The 20,984-nt window shown below is 40.2% G+C and overlaps 1 long non-coding RNA gene across 1 annotated transcript in view; it reads left to right on the forward strand.

The window, feature by feature from the left end:
* The first annotated feature begins 7,621 nt into the window (after positions 1–7,621).
* The window catches only part of LOC117946381, a 17,402-nt gene continuing 4,039 nt past the window's right edge, over positions 7,622–20,984 (forward strand). Inside the window, exons 1-2 of the long non-coding RNA XR_004657021.1 lie at positions 7,622–7,632; positions 12,920–12,924. This is a non-coding gene — a long non-coding RNA (uncharacterized LOC117946381). The remainder of the gene's footprint in view (positions 7,633–12,919; positions 12,925–20,984) is intronic.

The following is a 20,984-nucleotide window of genomic DNA, read 5'->3' on the forward strand; positions in this document are numbered from 1 at the left end:
TTGGCTGCTTAGAAATTAAGTGTTAACGAGCAGTTGGACAGGTGTACCTAATAAAGTGGCCGGTGAGTGTATATGTAGTTTTTAAAGTATCTCACAAATTTTATAGCAGGTTTCAATCTTGGGTTTTTCTACCCTCTCAGAACTTGTTGCCTACATGTCTCTCTATCACCCGCCTCCTGGGCTGGTTCTGAATCACTTTCTCTCTTCCTTCATCTTTTTCTAAAAATCTTGAATCAAAGAAATAGTGTGTTTAAAATAGTGTTTCCCTCTCCTCTCTCTTCATGCCCCGACTCCACCGTGAGACGACCTAATCCTTTGACCTCTTCTTAGGCTTCTGCTCCCGGCCTTCTCCCTTATGTTACTCCAGACCCCCGCCAAACCCCAATCTTCACCCTTGATTAGGCTGGTTAGCTTTCTTGGAAGCCAGATACGTAGCTTTTATAGCTTGGCTTGTTTAGTTAAGTGGTCGTTGTCAGGTAGTTTGTGAGAAGTTTGGCAGGTTGCTTTGTCTGACACAGTTTTACGCTAAGTTTCACACTTGAAATAAAGTGACCGCGGAGGATGTATCGACTGACATTAAAGGAGTTTTTAATTTAAAACTGTTTGCCATCAGAAAAACTATGCTAAAACACGATTCTTCATCATTTTTCGAATGGTGTGTGTCAGGCTACGGCGTAGGGTCCGGCGCAGGTCCGTGTCTCCATGTACCTAGGTACATAGCCACGGTGTAGATTTTAGGCAGAAGTATAAATCATGCTTAAGTTTGAGACCAAGACAGAAACAAAGGAGAGCCAATGAAAGAGTGAAGAAGAATTGGAAGCAATGGTTATCAGATGAAGCAGGTTTTAAGAAAGACATGAAAAACCCAAGCCTGCGTTCCCACAACTGTAACCTGACTCAGTATGATGACATTTTAGGCTAATTACCTTCCACCTGGTCACGGTCAAATTGATTATGCTTAACATCTCTGTAACGTAGACCATGTTGGCGAAATCAAAGTCAAACTGTCTGGCTCGACCTCCATCAGAGACTTTTGCACAGATATAGAAAGCAGAGAGAGTTGTAAGTGGGACTTCATGTGAGACGAAGTCAAGCGTGATGGAGAAACAGTGAGAAAGTACGGTAAATGTGGAGCACAAAGAAACATAGACACAACAGTGCAACAGTATTTTGAGATGGCAGCCTTGTAATGAATCCCATGCTTATATCACTGAAACGGAATCAGTATGTGAGCCAGAGGGAGAGACAGAGTACTGGGAAAGGAAAGTTAGATTCTGTTTTAACCCAGATTATTTTTCACGTCATTATCTTGAAGTTGATCCAAAATCAAAAAATGTTATTTTTTATAAGAAATCATTAAATCAGTACAGTGGTGTTTATAAATGTATGAACCCATGCTAAAGTTGACTATAAAGCAGAATACAAAAAAAATCATCTTTTGGAAATTGATTGTCTGTCATAATTGAAAAGAATTAGGAAAAAGACACAGATTTTCTTGAATGAATAATGTAAATGTGTATTCCATAAAATACAGGGGGCATAAATATGCACAACCCTATGTTAAATTCCCATAGAAGCAGGCTATTTATTTATTTAATTAATACATTTTAAAGGCCAGTTATTTCATGGATCCAGGATACTATGCATCCTGATAAAGCTCCCTTGGCCTTTGGAATTAAAATAGCCCCTCATCATCACATATCTCTAGGTATGGTGAAGAGTATGATGATTATGTGGGGCTATTTTGATTGCATATTTCATTTAAATATTTTAAGTATCCTGGATTTATGAAATAACCGGCCTTAAAAATAAAAATCGGCCTGCTTCTATGGGAATTTAACATAGGTGTAAACTTATGCTCCCTGTATTTTAAGGAAGAAAATGTATTTATTTAAGATACACGATTCATTCACAAAGAAAACGGGTGTCCTTTAAGGTTGAATTTTTCCTTTTTCTTTTAAATCAAGGCATTAAGATCAATTTCCCAAATATTATTTTATGGTGGTGGGAAAAATCGATATAGCACAGTATCGCGATATTTTCCGTGGCAATACTGCATCGATAAACAGACGCCAATTATCGATCTTTTATTACAGATGTGCAATTGAAGTGAGATGAACATACGGAGAAATCCATATATTTAGAGAGCACAGATGTTGACAAAGTTTCCTTTAAGGGACATAAATTGGAATTGGGAAATGGGAAAAAGGTACTGAATTGCAATATATCGCAGAATATTTCATCGTCAGAACTATATGTCACCCTGAAAGAAATAGCTGACCTGTAAATATGTTCTACTGCAGCCCACTGTTAAAGGCCCGATGTCAAAGGAAAACATTCTCAAATGTGGCTTAGCTTATCATTTATTTTCAGTTTGGCATGTGGAGTTCAGTATAAGCAGTGTTGTACCAGAGATATTGCTCCCAAGCTATACATTTTGTTTAGTTTTTGATTCACCATCATGTTAACTGTGTGTTAATTGTAGGTCTGAACAACCAAAGATCCCTAAACAATTTTCTTAATTTTTTAAAGGTGGTTCTTTTCAAAAGGCTTTGTTTACAAGCTTGTTTGCAAGCACAACATGTTATACACTGTTTCAAATGTTGAACTACGTACATTTTAGTAGAGTACAATTTTACTGTTACTGTGACCTGTACTTTGCCATCTGTTATGTGATTTGACATTCAACCAAGTAATGAACAGCAATAACAATCATTACAATGAACTGAACTGAGCATGCACTCTTTTATGCTTTATAAACTGCATGTTTAAAGACTGGACAAAAATCCAGACTTGACACAGCATTAAATGCACCCAAAGCCTGGAGAAGCCAGACTCCATGTTTTGACATAGCGAATGACGAATTTGTGAAGAACTCAGTGCATGGTAATGGTGTTATTCCAGTAGGTGGAAGTGATGCGAGCCCTATAGCAAACATCAGTACATCTTCTAGGGACACAGCGGTCGCTTTTTCTGAAAAGGAAAAGTCAACATTGTTTTAGTGTCTTTATCATCTAACAAGTAAATTAAATTTACAGTGTGAAAACGAAAGGTTTTCACTTTTTACAAACACCATATAAAAAGGCATAACAAACCTTCACAATCCAAAACAAAATTGGCCCAAAATCTAAGTGCTTTGCCTTCTCTCAGAAGTCTTCATACGTAGGAAGCATCCAGCAGTCTGGAACATGGAACGGTTTTGTTTTTCCACAGATTCTGCTTCCTGGACCTGTTAAGACTTTGTAAGACTTAGTAAAACCCATCCCTAATAGGGTTAGACTTTTGCAATGGTCAATCAAATGGCAAACCACTTAACCAAACCAGAGTTTGAATTATTTTCTACTTACATTTTGTCTTACTGATAGAAGTGGAGCTCTGAAACTTATGGTCTGTTCATTTCACTATGACCTTAACTCTGAATAAAATGTGCTCTCTTAGTAAACTCACTACTTGAATCAATGTCACTGCATACCTGATGCAGAACTCTCCCTATCTCCTCATCTGTAATATCTTCCAGAGTGGCACTGAATCTGGGATTCCCTACAATGTGGTTAACAAGGTCCTTTGACAGGAAATGCGGTGCTGGTCCCCCGTGTACTATAGACACAGCAATGATCTTTCCTACCAGGACATATTCATTTCCCCTGACAGCTGTCATGCAAAGTACAGAAAAATTACAGTTAATGGCCATCTTTATCTGTTAAGAGGGACTTTTCGTTAAATTCAGGCAGGTGGTGACCCAGGTGACATGACCCTTTTATTTTCCATTCAGACTTTTTGTTTTTCTTATGATTATATATATGGCCAGAAAGTTTAACAAGACTAAAAGGGTTGTGTACAGTGTCGACCCTTATTTTAAAGTGCTTACATTTCGCAGAAAGTGGGGCTTAACGTACAACAAAAATAATACTTATATTTATTTATATTTATATTTAATTACTTATAACATAATAACACTTTAAAAAAAAAACATAAACTGAAAGAAAAGACACTTGTAGAGTTGTACACCAGGTAACGGCTTGCTGGAGGTTGGTCAAAGATCTAATTATTCATTAGAAGCCTGAGGAATTCCCGCCTCGGTCCTCCAGTATCTAGGCCTTCTTCAGGGGAGCCAACATCATCAGTTAATGCCCACTTAACAAACATGTCATTCTCATTGGAGTATGAGCAATGCTGAAAGCCTCCGACAGCACCAATACATACATTAGATCTGGACACATTGAATCCGCTGACTTTCTTGTGGTCCATGGGAAGCACAACATTTGCAATTATTTCAGGTGCACTTGTATGCCTAGAACAAAAAGTAAAGAAAGTAGTGGTAAGTTACATTGTGTGTAAAAAACAAAAAAAAAATGCTCCAAGCATAATTTTGTAGCATATTAGCAGAACACAAACAGGATCAAGCATTTCTTCCATTCAGTATTCATGACTTGTACTCATAACACTGGATTATGACTCCTTAGGACACTCTCTAGACAGTTAATAAAACAATAGGCTACATTTAAAACATTCTAATGGAGTTCCTTACACAAAGACATCTCTCTACTGGACCAACTACCAACAGTTTTTCTCGTCGGAGTAACTGAAATTGGCATTTCACCCTTCTTAATACAGTGATGTTTATTTGTTTAATGACTACTCGTACTCTGCAAGTCACTTATGACTCACATAGGTTCTTTAGAAGATGCCTTATTTGTGTCTGTGACAGAACTTCATCATCAGCGTCATCATCATCGTCATCATCATCGTCATCAATGACGATAGGCGCGTACAGGTCTGTGTAGTTGCTGCGAAATGAAAATATTTACACAAAATATATTATTAATGAAACATACCGTGTGTCTTCTTATAAGTAATTAATATTTAATATTCTAGACTATTTAAAACAAAAGCCCCTAAACCAAACCTGTAATATTTTCTTGTTGTTCCAGGACATCCAGAGGTACTTGGACCGATATCCTCTGTATTCGTCTGTATTGGACTGCTTTCATGCAGAGGTTCAAATGGCTGTAGTACAGCATTACAAAGGACAGAGGTTGGGTTGATCATGCAAAAAAAATACGTTGCACTCACCAGCTTGTCAGTTGGGTCAAACTCTTTTTTTTCACAATCTGTGTCAGAGTTGGAAATTTCTCCACCTGCAAAAGAACAATTAAAGTTAGCTTGATTGGTGCCAATCAAAGACCAACATTTAAAAAGAAGTTAACTCCAGAAGAAAGTGATGAATGGAAAGTTGGTTTGAGACACTTCACCAGTGAAGAAGTGTTTTCTTATTAGCTGTTTTGTTTTCCTATTTGCTGTTGTGTTTTATGATTTGCTGTTGCGTTTTTCTATATGTTGTGGTGGTTTGCACTTCAGGGCCACCGTACATGTGATCTGACCACTGCCTACTTTGGGTTGTGATTTGAATCCCAAGGTACAGAGAGCTGAGGTTATTGAGCCACAGTTAGTTGGTTGCGTTGTCCCTACAACTGGGCCGAGTGTTATCCTCTTTTGAAACATGTAAAGAAAAAATCTATTTTCTTCCACAAAAATAAAGTGAATTCTAATTTCCGTTCAACTTTTAAGATTCCAAATACACAACAAAGAAGAGTTTTAAAGCTTCTAATTCTAATACTTACCATCCCCGAAGTCTTGGAGCTGTGTAAGCGTCGTTTTGAGTACTGGTCCGATACCAGTGTGTCATATGTTTAATTATTTAACAACTGTATACTACTATCCCTGCACTGATGTGATAGGATTTTTGTTTTCTTTGTCGGTCTGGCTCAGATTAAACTCCTTGTGAAACATGAACAAACACAAACAATGAACACCACAGAACCTTCTTTATTTATCCAGTTTGACAGTCAGTTATAACCGCAAAAGAACATAAATAAGCTACTTAAACGTAGATTTTTTTTTCTTCATTATGTGGTATCAGATCGGTGCATAAACACCAGTACTTCCCAATATCAGCATTTGAGGCAGTATCAGAGCTGATACCGATACTGGTATTGGTATTGGTATTTGAACATCTCTAATCGGGACCACTGTTTGTACTTGTGATGCAGACCTCTGTGTTCGACTATACCTGCTCACAGGGGCCCAGTGGACCCCAGGTGACCTTGTGTTACATAACCTACAGAGACAAGCTCAGCTTTGTATCAAAGGGTGAAGAATATCCATTTCTCTTCCCATTTTCTCCTTCGTATAAAACTGTCAGATCATACTTTCTCCATGCAGATCGGCATCGGCCTGCCCTAAGGATAACAATATTAGTGTATATCGCTTCCGCAATAAATCTGCTACGCTCCCAAACATGACCTAGTTTTTCCCGTCGTATCACTCTGTCGATCTGAGGGTCTGCCTGTATTGAGTTAGTGAGATTGGCGGGTTGGTGTGTTTGGGGGGCCTATGTTGTCTTCTGTATTACCACACGCTCTAAGACCTGGCTTACATATCCCATTAAGGGTGGAAAGAGAGATAGGCACAGATGGAGAGCTGGTAAGTGTCAACTAGAGGAAAAAAAAGGGATAGATGGAGGAATTAAAATAGAAGGGGTCAGAGAGTGAAAAAAACTGGAAGCACCAGGAGCCTGAGGAAAGAGATTGGGTTGTGGTATAGAACAAATCTGTGGATACTTGGAACCGTTATTTCTAGGACAAAGAGTTGGTGTTAAACATGATGATGAAACATGTTGGAATAACAACCTTCTCCTGGACGAATGGGACTGGAGAGAAGGATGAAAAATGGGGCAAAGTTGAAACAGAGACGGCAATGGGAGGGGGAAATGGAAAGAGAGTAGGATGGTAGAAGGGTTGTTGAGTGAAAGAGAGATATCAGGAGGCCCGGTGGTGTGGTTCCTCTTATCCTCAAAGTCTCCCTTTCTCCCTCAGTAAGATACCACCATCTGAAAATGAGCCAAGGGGGGAAACACACACATGGAGTTAATGCCTTTAATGGTAAATAGCGCTTGTAGGTTTCTCTGGTTTGCATTTCTGAAAGTTAAAACACCCCCTGTAAAGTCCACAGGCCCAACAATATTTCTATTGTTTTGATGTGTTCAGCCAATCCCATTTCATCAAATCTGTAAACTTATTTTGAGATGCGTAAGGATTACTGAGATTGGGTGTATCGGAAAAACTTTACCCACCGTGCAAAGAGGGAAGACCACCAACATACAGTGCGGCTGCTGTCTTTGTTGGGGCTGTGACACAGGAACAAAGAGAAAACATTTGGGATGTTATTGAGAAAAAAGAAATTTTGGATTGTGCCTCCTTTTTGCTTTGTTTTGTTTATTGATTGATTGATTTCAAACTGCTCTTGTTAGCATTAGTGCAATTCCTGTTAGTGTTACTTAATATCTCTGGGCAGCGACTCAAGGCTTCCTTGAAAAATATATCCTCTAATGCACTGCTTCTTACTGTAGCTCAGAATCCTCTATCAAAATATGAACTCTCATCTCAGGATCAGGTCTAATGGAACTATTCAACCTCTCATATCAGGCAGAAAACAGGTTTGGGACCTAGAACAGTTACGATGATGTAACATAATACTACTTTTCATTTTTGCAGCTCAGACAAACATTTGTTTTAAGGTTTGGCATGGGAAGACCCAAAACATTCTGGATCAATAACGGGTGGAGGTCACACTGTGACATTGTACTATAATACAATAGAGCACATCTGTTTGTGTGTGTGCTTGTAGCTCTACATCTGCTTGTGTGTATACACGTGAGTATCTCCCAGCATCTGCGTGAATGTGTGCGTGCTTTGGCACAAATGGAAGCAGAATTTCTCGGAATTTACAGAAATCTGTGCTGCGGAATAGAAAGTCAAATGTGTGCAACATGCACTATTAAAAAGTGTCATTCTGGACGCCCTGATGGCTCAGCTGGTAGAGCGGGCGCCCATATAGAGAGGTTCTCTATATGCTTTTATACAACTATGGCAGCGCAGCACTGCCATGATTACAAAACGAAGGTTTCTCACATTAAAATATTGTAAATATGTACATAGCCACACTCCTTTATATTTCTTTTATATTTATTCTGAGATTTATATACTTCACTATATACCACTATCTTTATTTATATTCCTTTTGCCCTTTGTGCAATGTGTGCAACTGGAACACAGAAGTTCCCTTCAGGGATCAATAAAGTATTTCTGATTCTGATGTCAGAGAGTAGAAAAGATCCACAGTCACTGACATTTTCTAATTGTATGAGGACAGTCTGGGCCTAGAACATTGGAGTTGCCTTTGTTTAACCTTTGCTTTCAAATATGTCAAAGCCCTTTGAATCCTGTGGTTCAAATGGTTGGTAAATATAACCCCAAAGTAAAAAAGTCTGGTAGAATTGTTATTTTTAGATAAGGAGAAACACAGCTACTTTTTTACATTATTACAGACTTGGATATCAACAGGTTTTTGGATATGCCACGCCAACCTTTTAAAGAAGCTGGTTGAAGGAATGACAGAGGGACGCTGTGTTCACACGGTCAACAAGTCTGCCTTTAAAAAATTACATATTTTGCACTGCTACATGTCAACGGGAATATTAGTGGAATATTCACTTTCATTAGCCATGTAAACAGCTTAGTTGGAATATCGCCTTATCAGGAACAAGGCCCACAACTGGAATATTATGTTTATGTAAACACAGTCACTGTGGTAGTCTAAAGGGTTATGCAAGTGGCATTTATGGTGCTTTATCCTTTTTTTTCGGCCATTGATCCTAGAATAGACGAAGACATATTTAAAATTACATTTTTAATTTAACCCATGCTTTATAAACTATTCTCTCCCTGATTTAAGTGGCCTCGAGCGTGAATCTACATGGTCAAAATCAATCTAAAAACCGATGAAAGAGAATTCCGCTCAGTTTCTGTCACCTCCGCCCTCCTGTCACCAGGCAGCCAGCAGTAAACTGACTGGGTTGGACCAGGACTCTGAGTGACTGCAAGTCTCTTTTATAAACTTATTGGGTTAAGATGAGTTATTTTATGTCGAATGAAAGGCTTGATCCAACGAAGTAGGTCATCAAATCAAATCAAAGCATCAACGGCAATGCTGCTGCCAGTTCTGCTGCTGTTTACCTTTTTCTTCTTCTTCTAGTCCGGAGGTATAAAGTTGGTAGCCTTTCCTCATTGGCGCCACCTCTGTTCAGGAGAAGACTGCAGCTAGTGTTGAACCCACAACACACAAGTATAAACAGTTAGGGCGCTCATGACGTCACATTTGTGCACGCCAGCTCGGCTGCAGCTATTGAAAAAAGGCCTTTTTGCTTCTGATTTTCTGATACAGCCTGGCCTCCCTCATACACAGGGTTGTAAGTTGGTCATTTAGAGACTCACGGTGGGGTTGTGTCAACCTTTTGACCCCACACCTTTAATCTAGAAACAGAGCAAAGACTGATTGAGAACTAAAACCTCTTTCTGCAGCACAGTGTTTATATCTGTCATCAAAATGGACAATCTGCATTGAGTTTTTTTTAAAACAGCCGAGGAAAACCTTTAACAGCAGGAGGAACGCTTCAGAATTGTCAGATCTAAACAGTCCATCATCACCGGAAACATAACCATCCATACGCCCTTGTTTATGAACCTGGAAGTGCCACACTAAATATTTGTGTTTAGTTATTGCACTGAAAAAATAAGCACTTCAACTGATCATTTTTCATGGCTTTGCATCTGGCTCACATTTGTTTACAGGTCACACATGTGTGGATGAATTACACTGCATATCATTATAGTGTTTGCACAATAAGCCCTTGTACAGTGAGTTCTGCCAATCATTACTGCAAGAGAGTGACAAAAAGGAATACTGAACAACATTCATTTCATGTGATGAGAGCCACCCAGGACCTGAATGCTGCACACACAGTAGCACTGGTTATAATTATGGCTCTGCTTTATGGTACAGCTTTGTAGTGTTTTCCTATTTATTGGAAGGCAAACCACAACCTGCTATAAACAATGTGGATTAGTTTGACTTCATATTAAAGAGTTCTTAATGTGGCTTCTGCTCATTATCACCAAATTCTGTACGATTTTCCACTACTCACTGCGCCTGTAGTTAAATATAAAGGTAAACAAACAAAAGCTGATATTTATTTTGTTAAAATATTACTAATAATGGTGTGTGTGTGCGCTCTCTCTCTCTCTCTCTCTGTCTCTTTCTTTGGATGGTGTCATGACAGCCTCCCTTGGACGGTGAACACCGTACACATGCAAGAACTCTCTTGTCTTTTGTTCCAAAAGTCAGCAGTAGAAGAGTGTAACCACATGAGATCTATTCAGGCTTGTCCGTGTGTGTGTGTGTGTGTGTGTGTGTGTGTGTGTGTGTGTGTGTGTGTGTGTGTGTGTGTGTGTGTGTGTGTGTGTGTGCGTGCGTGTGCGTGTGCGCAGAGTTCATGCATTTAGATTCAGGAAATTGCAACCCCCCAGTTAGAAAATGTTGACAGCAGTTCAAGTATTGTTTCTTTGAAACTCAGTGTATAAGGCTCTCCTGATCCCAGGTTAGACATAACAGTACTAAAAATTGAGAAAAATGCCAGGAAAGACATTTCCCAACATTAGTATACAAAAAACACCAAATGCTTCTCCGAATTGGATATGTCAGAGCCAAAGCTCCATTTGCTGACTTTATGGTAGTGACTAATGAGGCTGAAACAGAATTAAGTGATGGGTAAAACCTCAAGAGTATACAACAGAAGCAGGTTAACATCTTGATGATGTCATATTGTGTAAGTTTAGCCTCAGACAGCTCTGTTTTATGTTGACCCTTCAATCAGAAAATCCGTCTTTTTCAGACATTTTTCTACAGTTTGATAATATGTGAAATAAATTGCCACAATCAAGGCAGAAGTCATTTCAAGCTTTTATCCAAAAACATGAGATTTTTTTATTTGGTTTCCAGAGTGGCAGATCCGTAAAGATCAATCTGAAATTAGAATTCATTTTTGCGCAAATAACAGTAAGATATCTAAGTTGTAATCTATTTCTCCCCTAATAGCGCCCCCTTCATTAATGTTCTTCAGAGGATGGGATTTTTTTGTACCACCTGAAAATATTGGCTTCCGGTTATCTGCTTGGTGCAACATCTGTGTGGTCGGACACAAAAACCTCTGAGACCCAATGTTACGAGGAGGCTGACACAGTTGCACATAATTACAGACTGAACGATATGATGTAAACACAGCACATCTTCTAGTAGCGTCAGCCCTCAGATGACGGTCAGTCACTCACTGCCATGGGAAATGCCCAGCCAGAGGTGTGGTCCTGGACCCCAAAAACATGTACAATAGATGCAGTACCGTTATACTTATTATTATACATCTGGACACCAAAAGTGAGAAGCATCAAATTCAGATTTTGATGGAGTATTTACGCTCACTGTTTGTTTTCCTAGTGCATGTGACAAAGCCATGAAGTCCAAGCAAGCAACCCGATATAGACCTCTGACAGAGCACTGTGTTCAGGATCAGTCAGGGTGTAACAATTGCCAAAGTATTAAACACTTCCAGGAGCACAGGATGTCTCAACATTTGGAACCTCTGTGACTGTTCCTAGAGCTAATTACTGGGTGCCAAAAGAAATAACCCTGTCGCTTCTGTGCCAGCCCACAAACACACACACACACACACACACACACATTAATCACCTTACACACTCGCTTACACACAAACACAGGGTCCAACTTTGTCCCTTTTGCATTCAAGTGGTATATCAGCTGGGGGTCAGTGCAGCTGTTCCTGCTGCCTACTGCACCTGATAACCACCCTGGGAGCAAAACACAAGCACGCACACACACAACATCACCGTATCTCGTAAGATAGGCAGCAGTCCCTTTTCCATTGGGCTGGTCGCCGAGTCTGTTTACCTATCACACACACAGATACAAACCTAAACATCCACTCTACATGGCTGGTAGCTGTGATATATAAAGAACCAAAGGAAAAACATTCATGTGGAGTACTTGTTGGTGTTTCCCTTCAAACCAGAAAATGTCTTTCACCTCTCCTAACCCAGTTAGTGTTTGTGTGGTCGCGCAAAGAGAGAGAGAGAGCAGTATTAGCGTCGCTGTGAGGAAAAGAGAGAGTAAAAAAAGTTAAAAGTGACCAATAAAACAACAAGCTAGCTTCTCAAGACACAGTGGATTTATCTATTGTCAGTACTGTTGGTAAAGTAAATGGTTACCTCTGAGAAAAACATTGGCTTAACCCTCCAGTGCAGCCCCTCTGTTAGCTCAGCAGACAAAGCAAAGAGGGCAAATCGGCCGTTCTCTACCAATATAAGCCGCTCTGTTTTAGGCTACAAAACGTTCATGCAGGCTGAAATTCAACCGTGCCGTTTTATCAGGATAAAGCTACAGTATAAACAGAAGGACAATCTGCTAACTGCTAGGATAATGTGCAATAATGAACACTGCAGCTGTAACGTTTATGTGCCTACATCAGCTGAAAACAGAGAAATGTCTTTGCGAAATGTCTTGAGACATTTCTCCAAAATAAGACATTAAACAGGTACTCTGAAATATAGGCCTAATAGTCGACAAGAATGGAATGTTACTGGCCCAATCCCAAAGTCTGGACTCACGGACTTTAGTGCGTGTCCTTGCGATATTAGGGTTGTCCCAATGTCGCACTTACCGAGTCATTTTATACACACTTACCGAGTCATTTCATACACACTTACCAAGTCATTTCATACACACTTACTGAGTAATTTCAGTGAGTCTGCATCGATGCCGACTTCACCAGAGGGAATTAACCACAGTTCAAAGCAGACGAAACGGACCTGTTGTCCAGCTTGTAAAACAAGAATTTGAAAAAAAATGGAAATCAGCCAGCAACTCCCGTGCCTTGGCCGTGTGGAAAGCAACAAACCCAAAAAATACCCAAACCAGGAAGTGTCAGCAACATATCTGTTATTAAACGTAGCCAAGGTCACATGATCTTGTGATTGGCTGTACCAATCCTTTTTATACCTATCTGAGCCTGTGGCCTCACACACTCACTCACTTAGCACCTGAGATCAATTAAGTCTGTGAGTCCTTAGTCCTCAGGGCTCACTTTGGGATTGGGCCACCATGTCTCATGGAACATTACTCGCAAAAGGTCGGATTTGCTCCATTTTTTTTTTTTTTTTTTTACAAGTTTTGTTTAGAAAACCTTGAAATCATGTTCGACACAATGTTATCAGACACAATCCATGTCATTATAATCAATGAATCCATGTCATTATACACAACATGCACATGTGCAAGCATGTTTTTTTGCAGTGTTGACGTGACAAGCGCAGACCCGCGCTAGGCGTCACGTGACCACGGGAATGCGGTAACCGTCCCAGCCCTAGTTGTCTCCCCCGACGGACAGACGCACTTCCTCGGCTTAGAGTTACAAAAGGAACCGCTAAAACCCCACAACCTCGCTGTCCTCTCCACCAGACGGACAGACGCACTTCCTTAACTTAGAATTAAGGTGAGAACTGCTAAAAATAACATTACCTCGCTGTCCTTTTCCACTCTACTGAAATACACACTTTATTGGCTTAGAATTACGGTAAAAATCGCTTGACTAAAACTAACTCATCGTTGTCTGCTACAGCCGCTGAAAAGGCTACACGTTGTAAACAGCCATGGTCCGCTTGCTTGGTCCTCCGGTAACGTTCGCTAACATCAGCAGTACTGGCATGTTAGCATGGCGACATTAGCCAGGACAAGTTGGGATCACTTAATAGTAATAAATAACTCAATGTGAGTGTACAAACGTTGAAATTACATAAAATCCGTCCCTTGTAGACATGATAAATTGGCCTGAAAAGGTCCGGGTATCATTGGATAATTCGTTATTATTCGTAAGTCAGGAAACTGTTAGAAACATACCGTTTTTTAGGTTGGATAGAATTTGCCTTCCAAGGCTGTACTATAGCTGTAGAGCGCTGGGTTTATGTTTTTAAAGGTATATCTGTTAACCGAGCCTGGCTGTCAAACTGGGCATTTGATACCAACACACAGGCCAAAACACAAACAGACATTCCATCACGGAACAGACATTTCAAAAGGAGAAAATACTGGCATTAGCATTAACTTGGCTTGTTTTCTTTACATCTGATGGCGCATTGGGGTCATCTTTGGATTTAATACAGTAACTGTTACATATTGCGCCTTTAACGAAAGTGAAAAATAATTTCTGTATCCACCCAGTGTTTCAGATCCGCTCCAGATATTAAAGGGTTTTACCTTTGCCCATACCACACCCTCCCACCTATAAAAGAAACAGACGAACCGAACCGACAACGTAACCTTCTTGGAGGATTGGGATAAACTTACTAACCTACTCTAATTCTAGGTCAGTGGACTGCCATGATCCACACCAAGTGGATCTTACTATTATCCCTATTACTATGACGTTAAATGACTACTGACTGTGGAGTAGTGAGTTGCACATTTTCTCAGAACTGAATTGCTTTTTTCCAAGAAGAATCTTTTGCAAAAGGTCACCCACCCATAATTATATCATTAAGTTCAGTGACTTGTGAACTTAGTTAATAAAATGGTAAGAACGCATGTCTCAACCCTGAGCAGACATCCTTTATCCTACGCCCATAATGACTACAGCATGATTTTACAGATCCTTCCTTTAACTTTCACGGCTGCAATTTTCTGTGTGATTACTTCCTCTCCTTCAAAGATGAAACTCATTCTCTGAGAATACAGCTCCCAGGTTTGAGAGCCCTAGTATGTGTGTGTTTTTGTGTATGTCCAGGCAGGCTTTAGGTTATGTGTGTTCATGTGCATTTGTTTCTATCGTGAGTGTGTCTGTGTGTGCGTTCAATGCAACAGCTGGTTCTAAATTCCATCTGGTTGAGCTCTTTCTACCGTCTGGCACCGGTCAGGTGTCTTTCAATGTTAACATTTTTCAGTTTTTCACCAGAGGTGTGTTAATTGACTCATTATCCTCCAAACCAGTAACTTTGATATGTGTACTGCATATAAAGTAAAAGTATAATTGTGTTTATTGACAAGCACTTACAAAGTTTCTACTCAAGTGTATAAGTCAGAATGTAGGAGATCAGGTGATCAATGTTTAACTGTGTACTAAAGTATTGTTTTACAGTGGTTGTTCTGCTTTCCATTTGTTTTTTCCCAATTGTCACTAGTTTGAGTGGTACCCTTAAAGCTATAGTGCGTAGTTTCTGTCACCCCCATGAGGAATTCTAAGTAATAACACTGTCAGCGCATCCACATGATACAGCCTTCAGTAACCATGCACGTGTCCCCCCACTCCTCCTCCACACAGCTGCTAGTAGCCAAGGAGGATACGGTGTCACATCAGGGAATTGAGGACTAGAACGCAGTGATAAGCGGGCAGGCAGGAGTGAATTAATGGTATAGTTTATTAAACAAAAACAGGGAATTACCAAAAGGGATCCAAAAACACAAAAATCCAAGAGAAAAAGAAAACCCAAAACAGGAACACCAAAACGGGAGCACATAGACAGGGAAAAGACTCACAGGGAAAATAAAGACTGCAGGGAACTACCCAAACGCTGACAAGCCGACAGGAACAGACTCACCAACAAACCAAACAAGGATCTGACACGAGACAAAGGGGACACAGAGGTTAAATACTAAAGGTAACGAGCAAACAAGGAACAGGTGAAACAACAGGTGAAACTCATGAGGGCGGGGAGGACAGTCACAGAGGCAGGAAAACATAGGCAGGTAGTACAAGATAAGACTAGACAGAAAAACAGACTATCAAAATAAAACAGGAAACAGAACATACGGACACTCATGGGACAAACACAAGACAGGAAGTATAACTAGACGTTGACAAGGACATGACAGAAAAAAAGAAACTAACGAAACAACAAAACCTACACAATAATCACAGAACAGAAATACACACAATCAATAAACTGAAGTAAAAAAGGAACAGAAACATACAGGAAACCGATATAGACACAATCACAACACACAGAGGATTAAAAAACATGATGAACTATTCAGAAGACGTAATTTGAGTTTCTGTGCCGGAAAATCGCTGGACAACACAATCTTCGCCATAGTGAGAAATACAGAGAGTGCGGAGCTGACATTGTTATTGAGCTTGGTAGCCACTTATTTGGAAATGGCTTGAATGTAACGGACGTTCATTTACATCAAAAGTTACGTACTAAAGCTTTGACCAATAAAATGTTTTTATCTCCATAGATTTGCTTCCTAACAGATCCAAAAGACTTATTTTTGAAAACACCTACAGTATGTTTTGTAATTAAACGTATTGACATACAGTAGCTTACACAGCAAGCAATTGTATTCCACTATTCTGACGTGCCCTGTTTCAACTAGTCCTGCACATACCCGCCCCCGTTTTGTGAAGAATAAACTAATAAGAATATGTGTGACATGTTAAAAAAATTGCTTTAGAGGTGCCGCAAGCTGCAAGGTAGCTTGCAAGCCTACAGGGACAAGCTTTTGATTCCAAGATCCACTTTGGATGCAGTATTATTGCAATGTTGCTTCTAAGTGAAACTTCTTTGTGAAAGGATGAAACTGTAATTGTAGACTCAAAAAAAGAGCATGGCTAAAGCCAAATACGATAAAAAAAAGAAAACTAAATAACATTGATCATTGTGAAAGGAGACAGATGAGACAGAGTGAAGGAAGAAAAAAAACACAAAGAGACAGCGACGGAAAGGGAGGGGTGAGTGAGTGAATGTGAGATTAGTTTTGGAGTAGTTCCTGTAGTCATTTTAAGGGGATTTCCCTGCTGAGCCGCACAGCTGATTACACAAGTGCTTTAAACTTTATAGGGTGATTAGGGAGGAAAAGAAGAGGACACTGAGGAAACTGATGTGGACAGCATAAGAGAGCATGATGTTTGGATAAGGACCCCGGTGGTGGTGGTAGAAATGATGGAGATGAACATGAAGAACAGGAACACTGAGAGGCTTTGAATATGTATGGATATGCAGATAATATTGAAAATAATGATGAGGGTCACTGATGCTGATTGATCGAAGAGGACATCAAGCAGAGGTTGATCATAAAGTAAATAGTTCGGTGAACCAGAGCTAGACTCATAGAAGTTCAAGCTAGACTTAAACTGCTTCGAGTCAAGTTAACAACACAAGAGTCTATCCGTCTGTCTATTTCTGTTTGAAGCTCAGATTAGATTGGTGCCAGTGACATTGATGCTTCAGGTGTGTTACAGATACTGCTTCTTTAGGCTAAAGGCGTCCGTCTGTCTCTGTGTGTGTGTGTGTGTGTGTGTGTGTGTGTGTGTGTGTGTGTGTGTGGACTATTGCTGTAATCAACATAAGAAAATGTTGCTCGACTGAAGTCGTGAAATTTTCGATTAAAAATCGACTGGGGGTGCGGGTGCGGAGGGACGAAAAAAAATGCAAGATTAAATAACTGTATTGTCCCGCAGTACTCGTCCTTGTAGACTATTTGCGGTATATCAAATCGTTTTTGACCTAATTATGTTGCACTGAAATGACACTCGTCAGTTGGCTCTGACAGCGCTGCATCAGCCTCTGTATCCTCGCTCGGAGACACAAATAAACTATTAGTTTAAAGCTTTTACTCTTACTCTTGCTGGCGCTGTATATAAACAAGTTTTTACACAACAGCAATGGGCCTCATATCCTGAGAAATAAATTCGACAATTCCTTCCGGGATATTATTTTGGCATTTGGATGGTAGAGGCTCAACATCCAGCGTGGTCTGGGGGGGTCTGGGGAACGCTACCACAGTTGCGGTTGGGTGCGCCGGTAGTTATAAAACAATTATTAGACTATGAAACATGCCAATTCTGTTATGTTCATATAGCCTACTCAAAACAGACAGGGCAACCTAACGCAGAAGGTTAACTTACCGTTTTTAGTTGATACGCCATGTTTGTAGTCCAGCTGCGATATGCAAACTGCAAACTTTGCATTCAATTTTTTCCTGTTCTCTATTTTTGTTAAATGCTGCCACACTGGCGATGTCTTCGACATGGTAGAGGAGGACTGACTAGAAATTAAACACTCACAATTAAATAAATATTCAGCAAACCACTAAACCTAGGCTTTCTAGTTCTTTCTTCAATCTGTCCCCAGTGGGTTGGGCTAATCCAACAAAAGAGAAAACAGGAGGGGTGTTCTGAAGACAGACTGCTACCTGTGAAACAGGGATCCTCTGAAAACACCCCCCATTAGCAATTAGTGCTTTCCACCCATAGACAGTTACGGTCTATGCTTCCACCTGATGAAATAACACGGCAAAAAATCGACCAATCAGAATTTTGGTAGACCCAGAACGTATCGACCAAAAAATCGACTAGTCGACTGGGAGATTACAGCCCTAGTGTGAACATGCCAGACTTTAAGCAACTGTATCAGACAGCTATGTTTCCATTGCATAAATGTTAACTTAAAATGAATGTGTCAATTCACACCTTATAATACATTTATCAGATAAGAAGTGGTCGAAATTATCTTTGAGCAAGCTTAAAATCAACCCGATCACGCACATTCTCTCTACACACACACACACACACACACACACACACACACACACAAATGCACACCTACTGTATATACAGTTAATGCATTGTATTGTTTCCGATCTAATAGTCCACCCTTAATTTTCCTTCTGATGTGGAGCAGAGAAGGGTCACAGACGTACAGAGGAAGAGTTTCCACTGGAAAATGAGTTCACTAGATGGGAGTGTGTACATAGAGACATCTCCTGAGTTTGGAACGGATTCCCAGTAGTCTTTGTCTGTGTGTATGGGTGAACGTTATCCACTTCTGTCTGTAATGTAATTTTAGAAGGAGCCGGAATGGTTTCCCTCACTCACCCACCTACAACCACCCACACACATTTTGTTTGTTGTCTTGGAGGAGACCACAGAAGAACTGATTATGAAGTATGTGATTGTGGCAATATTGACTGCTTCTGGCCATTCTTATATATATTAAGAACAGTGACAGTTTTTTTGTCAGCAATCACTGGTCTGCGTGGGCTTCTTATCCCAAACTAAAGTGTGGCCCCTCACACTCACTTCTGTTCCACTACAGGAGACAGAGAGACCATCCAGTCTTATCTGGCTGACCACGGCTCACTGAGATGCAGCTAAGAGCCGTCTTCAAAAAAACACCAACACGAGGTATGTTTCGCCAGTATACAGGATGCGCTTCAACGATAATTTAGTAGCGATGAGCACTAAACGCCTCTAATGAAGCTAGAACAAAATAAGTTGTCTGTGACCTAAAAAATGTGGGTTTAAAGGCGGTTACTGTCTTTCTTTTAACACGCTGACAGGTGGTCGACTGCCTGCACATGCTTCAGACTATGCAAGTCCAGCTCATATCAGCCAGTGATCATCAACATCAGTGATGTAATCATGAGTCATTAAACAATCTTCAGTGATGTATAGTTACCAAGTGAGAAAACAATTTGAAAAGCAAACTTGGGTTATTACTGAAATGCTCTGTTTTAAAGCAGCCTTTGTCACAAAAGCTTTTTGCGGTGGGTGCGCGGTTAGCTCACTTTAGCATTAAGCTAGCCTGACAGCAAGAAGTTCATCGATTGACCAGGGTGCCCTGTTAGATCACCTTGTTGAACGTGCACCCCATATTCTAAACTCAATCTTTGAGTGCAAACCGCGGCCCTACGTTGCATGTCGTACCCCCTTTAGCTATTAAGTAAAGGCCATTAAAGCCTGACACCTCTAAACCTCAACAATTTGCACAATACAGATTCAATCTACATATGTACACTCACATAGAATACAACATGCTTCCGTTAAACTGAAGAACCTTTGTGCCAAGTTCCCAGACTCCCATAGTGCTGAGTTCTGTGTCCCACTGAAACCATGTGGGACAAATGATTGGTGGGTGAAGATGAGATGACTAGTGGGAGCAATCCACAGCTGACAGATCACCAGCTGTGTAAATGGCTTAGAGATCACTATTCCCTTATGGAGCATCCATTCACTGTTAAGACAGTCAAAAGATAATTATCTATTTTTTTGTTGGGCATTTTTTCATTGTGTTGAATTCTTAAGTCAAAAGAGCATTCAGCATTGAGACTATGCATCTTTGTTTGAATGTATATGTGTTAATTTGTTTAACTCAAGCAAATTGGGAAACATGCATGAGGTGTATACAGATGTTTTTGTGTAAGGGCGGGGGGGCGATAAATTGGAACAACCTTTCAACCAGCATGACTTCATCTCGGGGTGTGAGCCCGCCTTTAGTTTTCCTGCCAAGAGTGGCAAACATCCCATACAGGGTATGGGACAATCACAAATGAGTAATAATCGTCGTGGAAACGTGCTGACAAATAGGCTGATGTAGCGGGAGCAACTGCAAGTATACTGAGGTCAAAGCAATTAGCTGGGACCACCTGACAGTTGCTTGTAGTCACACAACATTGTATGCATTGGAAATTTACAAATAATTGTCCATGTTTCTAATGGGGAAATGGAACACTGTAGAAGCAGATGAACCCTAGTGAGTGAAGCCAGCACAAAGCTTTCAGCAACGTATACACTCCAAACAAACACTGGCCAAGTAAATTGTAACTTTATGTTTCGTAATTTCATCTCTGCAGAGATGTGTTGATATGAAGTTGGGTTGCTTTTATATACAGTATTATATCCCACATGTTTCTATTTAGTTCTATAGAAAGAAAGTGTCTCCTGTGGCACCCAAGCTCCTAATACTGTATGCAGGCATCTGATGCCAAACTCACCAGTGTTAAGCAACAGCAAAAGTCACTGGACTCACATTTGGCTGGGATCCATTCAGCAGAATGAAATTACCAAATGTGACAGAAATGAGTTGGGACAGATACAACTACATGGATATCAAATGGATTGGAGTCATGCTGCCAGAGTGCGTCAGCGGTTGACATAAAAGCATTTAAAAGTGACTGAAATGTGAGATATACACTACCGGTCAAAAGTTTGGGGTCACTTACAAATTTCCATTTCACTCCATTAT

The sequence above is a fragment of the Etheostoma cragini genome, chromosome 6 (genome assembly GCF_013103735.1).
Source record: "Etheostoma cragini isolate CJK2018 chromosome 6, CSU_Ecrag_1.0, whole genome shotgun sequence".
Taxonomy (NCBI): Eukaryota; Metazoa; Chordata; class Actinopteri; order Perciformes; family Percidae; genus Etheostoma; species Etheostoma cragini.